This window comes from Symphalangus syndactylus, chromosome 6 (genome assembly GCF_028878055.3).
Source record: "Symphalangus syndactylus isolate Jambi chromosome 6, NHGRI_mSymSyn1-v2.1_pri, whole genome shotgun sequence".
NCBI classification, from domain to species: Eukaryota; Metazoa; Chordata; class Mammalia; order Primates; family Hylobatidae; genus Symphalangus; species Symphalangus syndactylus.
Window position 1 is genome coordinate 112,857,997 of NC_072428.2, and position 12,059 is coordinate 112,870,055.

A 12,059-nucleotide genomic window follows, 5' to 3' on the forward strand; every position below is an offset into this window, starting at 1 on the left:
CCATGGTCACTCAGGTTTAGCTCAGAATAAACCTCTATAAATATTTATAGAGTTTGCTTTTTTTGGTCAACAGAGAAAAGGTGATATATTAAGGTCAAGTTGCTCTGGGAAAAGGCATGCTACTATTTTAAGAGGCTAGATGACAAAATGAGCATAGAATAAAAGGAATCAAGAGCTTTTCATTAGGTCTTCAAGTGAAGGAGCAATGACCCAAGTATGTGATCAAGTTAAAAGGTCAGCTCCAGATAATTAATGGATCTTGAAATGTCTCAGAAAATTGATGTTTCTTTTCTCTTTCAATGCTACATAAGAGTCTGGATACTCAAGCATACTTTTCAGGAATTTCCATAGGTACATAATATAAACCTCTATAAATTACAGATTATCACATTCTGCCATGGTGAGATTGTTGAGTTAAAGAACAAAACCAAAAGCACTACACTGCTGTACACGTGCGACAGTGGACACTAATGCTATTGTCAAAATAAAGTGGTATCCTCCATCTGCTGTCTACCAATCCCTGTGTCTGAGATGTTAGGAAGGGGACACTGTACAATAATGAGTTTATTTTTTCTTTATTCCTTAGTATAATACCAGTTTCTTTCTACTTGATGAATTCAGCTGGATATCCCAGATTGAAATTCGAAGGGTCACCAATATTTACCTTTTTGCAGTCCAAAGCTAAGAGCAACACCTGGACAACATTTGTTTGAACATTTATCAATTCTTGATAGGGAGACAATTTTTCCAATCTCATATCTTCTTGTTTCTGAAGAAATTTTGTATGAAAATGTGCATGTCTAAATTTACTAGGGAAGGCCCGTTGGCTGTTTATTCCTCACAGAATAGCATTAATCTTGGCAATTCATCAGAGACTGGAGGTTGGTTCTCAGACCTACAAACGTAGAAGCTTGATAGTATATCAAGAACAAACTCTTCTTTTTTTTTTTGAGACGGAGTCTCGCTCTGTCGCCCAGGCTGAAGTGCAGTGGCATGATCTCGGCTCACTGCAAGCTCCACCTCCTGGGTTCATGCCATTCTCCTGCCGCAGCATCCCGAGTAGCTGGGACTACAGGCGCCCGCCACCACGCCTGGCTAATTTTTTTGTATTTTTAGTAGAGACGGGGTTTCACCGTATTAGCCAGGATGGTCTCGATCTCCTGACCTTGTGATCCGCCCGCCTCGGCCTCCCAAAGTGCTGGGATTACAGGCGTGAGCCACTGCGCCCGGCCCAAACTCTTCTTTAAGAATGGGTTAATAATAATCAAACTCATAGAGGCTGATCTGTATAATCGAATGCTTATTATTGTCCCATGAAAAGAATAATCGTACAAATCGACATTTTTGCACCTGTTTAATGCGTTGGACACAATCATTTTTGGAAAAATCATTTATAGTCAGGAGTTTGGAATAAACATGGAACTTGCAAAGGAACTTGTGTTGGTGAAATATAATGGAAACAAAACCTCTGCCCAATCCAGAAAACCTTGCTGCAAAGATGAAAAGAGAAATAAAACAGTTTCATTATTGAAAATGCATTAAACCACAATGTGATGTGAATCACAGGCAATCTATTAAAGAGATTGCAAAGGCAAAAAGACATCTCACCCTCTTATAGCCAACAGATACAGTCCATTTCATACATGTTCTCAAGATGAAGAATAACTAGGTTTCCCGTGGGAAAACTTAACAGTACCATTTGTCACACCTAGTTTGTCTTCATTTCACTTGGTAATTGGGATGACTCTGTGTCAGCTTATTGGCTTCATTCAAAAGAAAAATCAATTTCTCACATATTCATGACAGGAGATAATTTTGCAACTTCGAATGAGGCTTCCACTGATGTTAGCTCCCATTCTCCTACAGAAACTGGGAGATAGGGCGCTCTGTTCCTTGATGATTATATTTCAAAGGATGGTTCTGAGGTCCTTGAGAAAGACATTTTTGGGTCATTAGGCTGGTAAGAGGCTTATTAAATTTGTAAAAGGATTCACATATATTTTTAAAAGAAGAGAAAGAGTTTACAAGCTTTTAAAAGTAAATGCTTGAAGAAAAGGGAAGGGGAGAATAGTCTTCTCTCTTAACAGGGAGAATTAAGCCTCTTACTTTTAATTTGTATTTGCCCTTAGAGTTGGGATATTCCGATGCTGAATTTGCATCATACTTGAGTTGGCTGGATTTCCTTCTAGATGTTTGGATTTTTACTTTCTACCTTTGCTTTTCAGTCTCTCACAACCACTTCCCACCCACCACCAGCAAACTCACTTTTCCATCCATTAACACATTCTTCCTTTAATATGTTTCATTCAATCAGATTACCATTAGCCAGGGGAGCTATTCAATCTGAGGCAAATTTGCGTACTGATGCTTTATACATTGATTTTCAAAGTTTGTCTCTTAGGGCAAACTCATTTCCTTTTCCTCCAACTTCTTATGTAGTACTACATAAAAAGAATCTAACGGCACAGTTTACCTGGAGTACCCTAGAGCAGGCACTCAGCAACTATTGAGAATTGATTGAGAAACCTCATTAGCTGAAAGCTTGGCATAGGTTTCATTCCAGTTCAACTGGTTTCTGTGTAAAGCTGTATATTGGCAATTACAGGAATGGTTTCCATTTCCCTTTGCTGTTAAAGAAACTAGCAGAATTAAGCAATCAATGACATTACCAAAATAATGACTACATCTAAAATGGAAACATTCCCATTGGCTTGTGAATCATTATTTAACCTCTTGAGATTTACCTGAGCTTGTGTGATACTTTGCTGTGAAAATTTAGAATAGCAAGAAACCTTGCAGCTGAACTAAGACTAGTGACCTATTCAGCTTCTGTTTCCTTGTGTGGCTATCCAGCTACTTTATTAGCATGTTCATTGCTGTGAGTTCTGCTACTGCCTTTGGCACTGTGAGACACTCAGATTAACATGCACATAGGGAAACTTTGCCTTAATTGCCTTAGGGCTTGATTCATCCAAAATTACCATTGGAGGCAGCTCTGCTGCCCTATGTCCACTGATTTAATAAGAAAAAATCATTCCTAAGAGTAAGAAACTTTCAGCTGCTAAGTTAGTTTGTGCTTCTTGCTTCAGAGGCATGTTCCTTCAAATAAGGTGTTTGGTTTTTTTGTTTGTTTGTTTGTTTGTTTTGTTTTGTTTGCCATAGATAACATGAAAAAGAGAAATTAATACTGCTATGTTTAAACAGATCCTATATTAGTAACCAAATGTAATGTTTCTGCAAGATCACTACTAACTGCATGTCTGGGTTTAGAAATAAGAGCCAATTCACCCTTTTTTTTATTATTATACTTTAAGTTCTGGGTTACATGTGCAGAACGTGCAGGTTTGTTACATAGGTATACACATGCCATGGTGGTTTGTTGCACCCATCAACCCATCACCTACATTAGGTATTTCTCCTAGTGTTATCCCTCCCTTAGACCCCCGCCTCCCACCAGGCCCTGGTGTGTGATGTTCCCCTCCTTGTGTCCATGTGTTCTCATTGTTCAACTCCCACTTATGAGCAATTCACTCGTTTTAAGGTCAAAGTTTTGTATTCTCTGCCACATAATAGCAATTTATAAAAAAGCTGTGACTCCTCCTGCATTATTATAGACTGTCCATCAATTGGTATACATTTCCCTGAAATTCAAATGTGCCAAAGATATTTCTAGGGAACAATTTTCCAAATACAAGGCAAGATTGTGAGGCACTCTGTCTTTGGAGATTACAAAAACGAATGGTCTCAAAGTGAAAACAACAACACACTCATAAGATGCAAGAGACCTGAGAACAGATCCATCTCTGCTAATTCCCAGATTTGTGAGCTTGGGTAAGTTATTAATCTCTTTGAGCCTTAATTCTCTCATATGTGTATTTTACCTTATAGTCACTATACATAATACCATAACATGGTTTATAACAGAGTGTTAAGAAGAACACACAAAACAGCTGACACATAGCAGGTGTTCAATAAAGGATAGCTCTTATAATTTTCCTATCAAAGGTTCTATAGCATCCTCTTTAGAGAGCACTGAAAAATGAAAATTATAATTTGCTGGGCACTCTTTGGACTCTGATGGCATAATTTCTGTACCTGGTATTAGTGCACCATGTTTTCATAATGAGCTCTAATTTGTTCCTAACACATTATCCTTTTCCTGCAAAAGCATCCAAATCATGTATTAGTCTGTCAGATCTGAAAAACAATCCCATCAAAATATGTATTCATGCTTTTAGAAAAATGTTCCTTACATATTTGTCATCAGATATTACAGTTTTGTTTTTACTCAAAACCTGATCATCAAGCAATAACCTTATTCCCATGGTGTATATTTTTTTAAAAATAAGGCATGATGTATTAGAAATAACACTTTCTTAAAGGGAAAAAAAAAAACAAAGATTTTATCTAATCAAGAATCTTAAAAGAACAAGAAAGATAGAATTTTGGTACTGATGGTGTAACTGAACTCAGGTCTGACTGCTCACTGTTCAAAAGCCAAAATAGGAGAATTGAGGTGCGATGAAAGGAAAACAATTCTATTCAGATACTAGCACTTGGGAGATGGCTAGGCGCAGGCCTCAAAAGAACCATCTCAAAAGTTTAGGCTGAATGAAGGGGTTTAAAAAGGGAAAACTGGTGTGAGAAACATGCAGGAGTGGGGCAGAGTGCAACATCTGTGTGTCTTGTTCCAATGGCTGTCTTGAGTTATTGTCCACCTGGAGTGTGTGCTGACAACGGCTAGTCGTAGATTAACAGCCTCGAGGCAATCTCTAGATTGGAAGAATTGCATAGCTGAGTCTCCATGCCTGTTTTATTTTAAGATTAGCCCCTGGAATTTTTAAGCAAGCACATAATTAGATAAGCAAGTGCAGTACAAGGGAGTTCCTGGTGGGAAAGAAGGGACACAAGGAGTTTCAAAGTATTGCTAAGAGCAAAGCTCAGATTTCCTGACATTCCATTTTTCATGGTGGTCATTTTCTTTGTACACAGAGCTTCAAAGAGAAAAGAACTGTCAAGTTTCAAAACTTCAATCCTCACTCTCATCTTTTCATACTTGTATAGATTTTAAAAAGAAATGGTGAGGTAAATATTTGCTAGTTTTGCCTGCTTTGAATGGATTACCCTTCTGGTAACAGAACTAATGTTGCCCTTGGGCATCCATTCCACCCCTGCTTTTATTCCACATGATGGGATAGACTGATGCCCTTCTGGCCCCATGGGTGGGCGAGTCTGGCCTGGCCAATCAGAATCCCTTGGTCAACAGTGATTTGTTCATAGATGAGCACATGACTCATTGTCCCAGAAGACTCAGTTTGGGACTTGGAGTTGTTGAAAACAAAAATATCTTTTATGTTACAGAAAATGTTAATCAGAAATGACATAGATTTGGAGCTTTAGGGGCATCACCAAGAGAGCCTTTATAAATTTTAAGCCAACACAGAGGAAAACAGAATATCGGGAGATTGACTCCTGAAGATATTATTTGAATGCCATGTATGAAGTTAATTCTGTCCTTGAACTTTTTTATTACTGAAGTTTATAAATCATTCTTTTTTTTTTTGCTTAAGGAGATTTGAATTGGGTTTATTACAAGTTGTAATGAAGCAATACAAAAAGGAGAAGCTATAAGAGTTGAAGAGACAGAAAGGATTTAGGGGGCTATTGTGAGGAATATTCTAGTTTCATCAGCCATGGCCAAAGTTAACAATAGAATTAAATCCTCCAAAAGAGCTAGTCACCTTCCCTACTTACCTGACGCCTGCCTAAGTCACAAACCAAGTACACTGGCTATGGTCAACTTGTCTCTCTATGTTGAAACTAGAGGTTCTTATTTGGGTAAACAAACTCAGATTTATTCTTTCCTTTGGTTCTTAAATTAATTTAGCATTCTTCATAAGTTTTTTAATTAAGTAATTGACATTTAAAATCAAGAATGAAAGTTTTTTTCTGTTTTGAAATATGTTTCTGATTGACAAAGTAATATATAGGTATTCTAAAATATTTGAAAAAGAAGAATTAACAAAGAGTAAAAATTGATAACACCATCTCCTAGAAAAACTAATTATATTTTAATATATGCATTTATAATGTTTTCTATATACATGTATTCATGTATAATTTGTATTGAATATATTACATTGCTTTGCAAGTTACTTTTTTCATGGAGTAATTTGTTGTAACTCTTCCTCCAGGTCAACAAAACATTTTCTAAAACCCAATTTTATCATTTAGGGTTTTTGTTTGCAAAAGACCAGCTCTAGTTATCTTAAACAGAAAAATAACTTATGTGCACAATGCAGGGAAAGTTGCAAAATTTAAGGAAATATAAAGAAGAGTTTTAGGAATCATCTTGCTTCACGAACTGAGAGAGAAGAATGCAATGCATAATTTATTCAAGATAGGATGAATAAATTTCAACTTCAGAGCTCTTGCCTTTCAGATTGTATGCCCAGAACATCTGTCCAAGCCTGGCTCACATGCTTACCATTGGTCCAAGAGAAGGTGGTCACCATCAAGGTTATGTCCAATGTTGGCAGGGATATATCCCAAAGAAAATTTGGATGCTACTATTAAATGAAAGAAGAATAAATTCTTGGCAGTTAAAATAGGAGATGTACACTGCGACAATTTTTAATAACTAGAGGGTAGTAAGTTATTTAAGATAATATACATAAACATATTAAACTGGTCCATTATTATTGGACATTTAGGTTGTCTCTAATGTTTCTGTATTATAAGCAATAATGTAATAAAATCTCTTACGGTTTTAAATAATTTTCCCAAAAAATGCAGAGGACTGTAATGGGGATAATTGGAGGTACAGAAAATGGCATAATTTGGAAAAAAAAAATCCCCATGCTTTAGAATGGCTTTTATGCCATGAGTCTGATAAATCTGACATAGTTCCATCCACTCATTCTTTCTGCAAACAGGTGTTGACAGTCTATTATGGGCCAGGTGTGATTGTTGGAACTATGTTAGACGCAAAAGGGAAAAATATATTTTCTGCTTTTAAGAAGTACACAAGATATGTACAGAGGTAGGTAGGTATGTAGGTAGATAGATAGATAGATAGATAGATAGATAGATAGATAGATAAACTAGCTTCAAAAAAGAGTTTGAAATATCCTCTGGAAAATAAAAAAAATGTGCATAATGTTGGGATGACCTGTTACTTTATCATTAGCTTCTGAAACTACTAGACAATTGTTAGTTATGATTGCCCAACTTCTTTTTTTCATTTAAATGCCTTTTAAAATAATTTCTTCATGTTCACAGAAGTTTCACTACCATTTTTATATGTTTAAGGTCCAGATGCAATGCATATTGTATAAAAGAGAGCACTTATTGTTTACCTTGCATGAATTAAACCTATGTATCTTTAACTCTACAAATTTCTGCATAACATTTAGACAAAGCTCAGACTCAGCATGCCTAGCACCTTATATATATATATATATATATATATATATATATATATACATCTCTAATCACAGAAATATAGGGTGTCAACTATACTATCATAACTTCCATGTAAGGTTTGAAATTTGGTAACAAAATGAGAAAAACTAAAAATATTATTTTACATGTTCTAAAATATCTCTTTTTTGTGCTAAAGTAAAATGTTAGCTCAACCTGAAAAGGACTTTTATATAATTCAGCAATATTATAATCTTGACCATTTTGCAAACACTTTTTAATAATAATGGCTTAAACATGTACAAAAGTTCTTAGTTAATTAGGGAAACAACACAAGTTGAATACCATTTGTATACTTAAACTGGGAATTTTAAGCCTTAAATCAGAAAACGACTGAGACCTAAATCTCTCCAAATAAATATGTACTTATTTTATGCTATTCATTATATATGTATAAAACTTTTGCCCTTATATGCCAGCTTCTCTCCTACTTTATACGTGTATCTAAAAAGCAAACAAGATTAACAATGCCATTTCCAAAATAATTCAATGATAAGTAGGATATTTAGCATATTTTCACTACTGAAACGAGAGTTAATTTCAGAATAAGCCTTTAAGTGTGAGCTTTTTCTCAGACTAAGGAGATGAAAGGCAGCTTTCCCTGGGCTATAGTGTATAGTAGCCTTAAAAGGCAATGATTGCCCAACTTCTTAAAATACTCTCCTTCCATTTTGATAGCTTCCATCCATCATGAGTTGTTTTCCCAAGATAGAAAACAGAAAACTCTTAATCTCAGACTCCCTTGCAAAAAGGTGTTGATTTTGACTAGATTCTGCAGTTAGATGTATATATGTGGATAATGTGAGGAAATGGCCAGATGTAGGGGAATTATGTTTTATTCTATGGTGTGGTACTTGGGGAGCTTTGAGCATCGCTTCCTGAGCTTCACATGTACCAAGACTAGAGCAGCCTGCACAGCGTGAATGGGCATTTGTTTCTAGCTGTGTGATTTCAGGGTGTGGCTCCCTGGCCCCTCCAGAGAGTCTGTGAAATTAGCTTACATCTTTCGATTTTTTGCTTAGACGCATGATAGTAGATTGTGTTGTTTATGACTGAGGGCCCTGACTGATACATTTACTGGTACCAGAAGTGACTGCAGGAAATGGACCCTCAAGGAAGTGAAGTTGAGACTGTTTATCTTACTTGGTTAAATTTTAGGGTAACGAGGACCCAGTGACCATGAAGAGGCTCCAGAAGTTCATGACCTTCTGTTATGAAGAGTTACTTATAGTACTATCTGTGCTCAACAGAAAAGTGCCTACTGAAGGTAAGATTGCAGACAGAAGAGTCTGTGCCCATTGACTATTATAAAGGGTGGAGAGAATGTAAGGCTGCTTCTAACTGTAGTGGAGAAATAAAATGAAAAAAAGAAAACAACAAAGTCACATGTTAAGTTTTTGTTTAAGGTTTGGCCAAAGTATGAGGGATTTTTCTATAACCGCTCTAAAAGGATTTCTTCTAATTTAATTGGTGCAGCAGAAAAATCAGATCCTAAAGCCTATTAAGATTGTAATTTCTTTTTTTTTTTTTTTTAGATGCGGTCTTGCTCTGTTGCCCAGGCTGGAGTGCAGTGGCATGATCTCAGCTCACTGCAGCCTCCGTCTCCTGGGTACAAGTGAGCATATCTGCCAAATTTGTTTTTTTTTTTTTTTTTTATATAGAGATAGGGTTTCATCATTTTGGCCAGACCAGTCTCTAACTCCTGACCTCAAGTGATATGCCTACCTCAGCCTCCCAAAGTGCTGGGATCACAGGCATGAGGCACCACGCTTGGCCTGTAATTTGATTTGAATTTATAGCCTCAGCAAGTCTCTTCTGTGACGGTTATAGGATCATACCTGAAAATGACCTGGCATTTTTCCAATCTAAGACAATACTTGTGAAGATAATCAACATTATCTGACATATAGGGTTTATTGATGATGAGATCTTTAAGACTAAACCATATGGGCAATCTATTAACATTTCATTTGAACTATATAACAACAAAAACAACACTCTAGGTCTGTCAAAAAAAGACTTGAATTTAAAAAAATAACAAAAGAATCATCGTCTCAGTCCATTTAGACTGCTATAACAAAATATCGTAGACTAGGTGGCTTATAAACAAGAACAATTTGTTTCTTACAGTTCTGAAGGGTGGAAAGTCTAAGAACATGGCACTGGCAGATTTGGTGCCTGGTGAGGGCCCGTTTTCTAGTTCATAAGTGATGTTTTGTTGCTGTGTCTTCACGTAGCAAAAAGGGTGAGGGTCTTGCTGAGGCCTTATTATAAGGAAAGTAATTTCATTCATAAGGGCTCTGCCCTTATAGCCTAATCACCTCCTAAATACCCCATATTGTAAAACCATCACCTTGGTGGTTAGGATTTCAACATATGAATTTTTCACGGACACATTCAGACCACAGCAACCATTCTTTTCAACCAACCTTGAAAAGCTGGGAATAGGATGAGGCAAGAAAATCATCTAAGATACAAGTTTTTTTGTTTTTTTTTTTTTTTTTTTTTTTTTTTTTGAGACGGAGTCTCGCTCTGTCGCCCAGGCTGGAGTGCAGTGGCGCAATCTCGGCTCACTGCAAGCTCCGCCTCCCGGGTTCACGCCATTCTCCTGCCTCAGCCTCTCCGAGTAGCTGGGACTACAGGCGCCCGCCACCACGCCCGGCTAATTTTTTGTATTTTTTAGTAGAGACGGGGTTTCACCGTGGTCTCGATCTCCTGACCTCGTGATCCGCCCGCCTTGGCCTCCCAAAGTGCTGGGATTACAAGCGTGAGCCACCGCGCCCGGCCAAGATACAAGTTTTGATGCAGTAACAGCACTCGCACGAACCAGAGTGAAATTTCGTGCTCTAGGCATGTCACTTGCCTCACCCCAGTCCCAGCCTTGTCCCTCATTTTATTACTAGATTCAAGGTAGTTCACAGACTTAATGCATTTCATAGACCTAAAACACTTACTCAAATAAGATACCAATGGTTTCCAAACCTCAAAGAGGTTCACTAAGCATTGTGCCACGTTCTTAACAGTAAGGAAAGCAAATTACAGCAACTTTTAACTTTGGAGGGGCTATTTCAACTTATTTTAGATTACTGGACACCAGGAACTTCACTGAAGTATAGGCAAAATAACGTTATAAACATGTACCAGAAAATTCCCCCAGCCCACTCCAAAGGAATCAATAACATTTACTAAAAGAAAAATAAATGTATGCATTGAGAAAGAGAAACACATAAACTTTGTTGGGAGAGGTTATTAGATACTAACAATGAGCCAGTTCCAATTCTTGGGGACCCAGAATGTCTTTCTCAACCAGGCCACAGGGTGATAAAAGGAATTTTGGTTTAAGACTGTCTCACAGTGGGCCCAGTGGTTCCCGAAAATATCCTGTATTTTTTTCTAAGTGCTTCCATGTGTGTATGGATGTATGTGTGTGTATTTCAAATAGATATACTTAACACCTGGTAGAATTGCTGTGTTGGCTGCCTAGCACACGAAGTCATGACTATTATGACTATTAGAGGAAGGGCCAAATAGAAGCCTCTGGAACTCCTTCCCCTTACCAATTTGAATCCAAAATCAAACTTATTCTAGGAGAACTGCAAAGATTAGTTCTACCATCTAAAAGTTGAAATATGCAGGGATGGTGATTCCTATCATATCTCCATTCAATTTCCCTATTTGGTTTGTTTAGAAAACAGCAGGGTCTTAGAGAATGGTAGAATATAATTGTAAATTTCATCAGGTGATGACTTCAAATACAGCTGATGTTGTAGATATATTCTCTTTATGTGACCAAATCAACAAAGCCTATTGTGAAGCAATTTAGCTGGCAACAGTTGCTTTCTATGTCCAACAAAGAGAGAATATCAAAAGAAGTTTGCTTTTATCTAGCAAGGATAGCAACATAACATTGTTATCCTACATAAAAACAATATTGACTCCCTTGATTTAAGCTGCAGTTTAATCCACAAGGACCTCAATCATCTCATCATCCTACAAGAGAGCATACTAGGCCACTATATTGCTGACATCATCAGAGCAGGTATCAGATCTTGCAGATATCATGGATACACACATGCATGCAGGGAATAGGAAACAAAGCCTGTAAAAGTACAGTAGCCTGCAACCTCAATGAAGTTCCTGGTGTCCAGTAATCTAAAATAAGTTGAAATAGCCCCTCCAAAGTTAAAAGTTGCTGTAATTTGCTTTCCTTACTGTTAAGAACGTGGCACAATGCTTAGTGAACCTCTTTGAGGTTTGGAAACCATTGGTATCTTATTTGAGTAAGTTACTCTAACATCTTTAGCAGATATCCCATAAGACTTCTGCTTTGAGTGGGATGTGGAGCAAAACGTCTCTTTAGCTGGTTGCAAATGGAGTGCAAATTACTGTCCCTCAACACACATGACCCAGCAGATGCACTGGCATTTAAACTGACTTTGGCAAACTCATGAGACCTATGGCATAAGAAAATAATGCACAAGCCTCTACCTTTTTACAACTATTTTGCTGTAAAACAAACAGCATATTTTATGTTGTCTTTGGAAAGAAAATATCTTTCTTTTAAGAAAAAGCTTCTC

The 12,059-nt window shown here is 37.1% G+C and overlaps 1 long non-coding RNA gene across 1 annotated transcript in view; it reads left to right on the forward strand.

The window, feature by feature from the left end:
- Window positions 1-12,059, forward strand: part of LOC129484017 (uncharacterized) — a 39,866-nt gene that overhangs the window by 1,876 nt on the left and 25,931 nt on the right. The window contains exon 2 of the long non-coding RNA XR_008658341.1: window positions 8,641-8,749. This is a non-coding gene — a long non-coding RNA (uncharacterized lncRNA). The remainder of the gene's footprint in view (window positions 1-8,640; window positions 8,750-12,059) is intronic.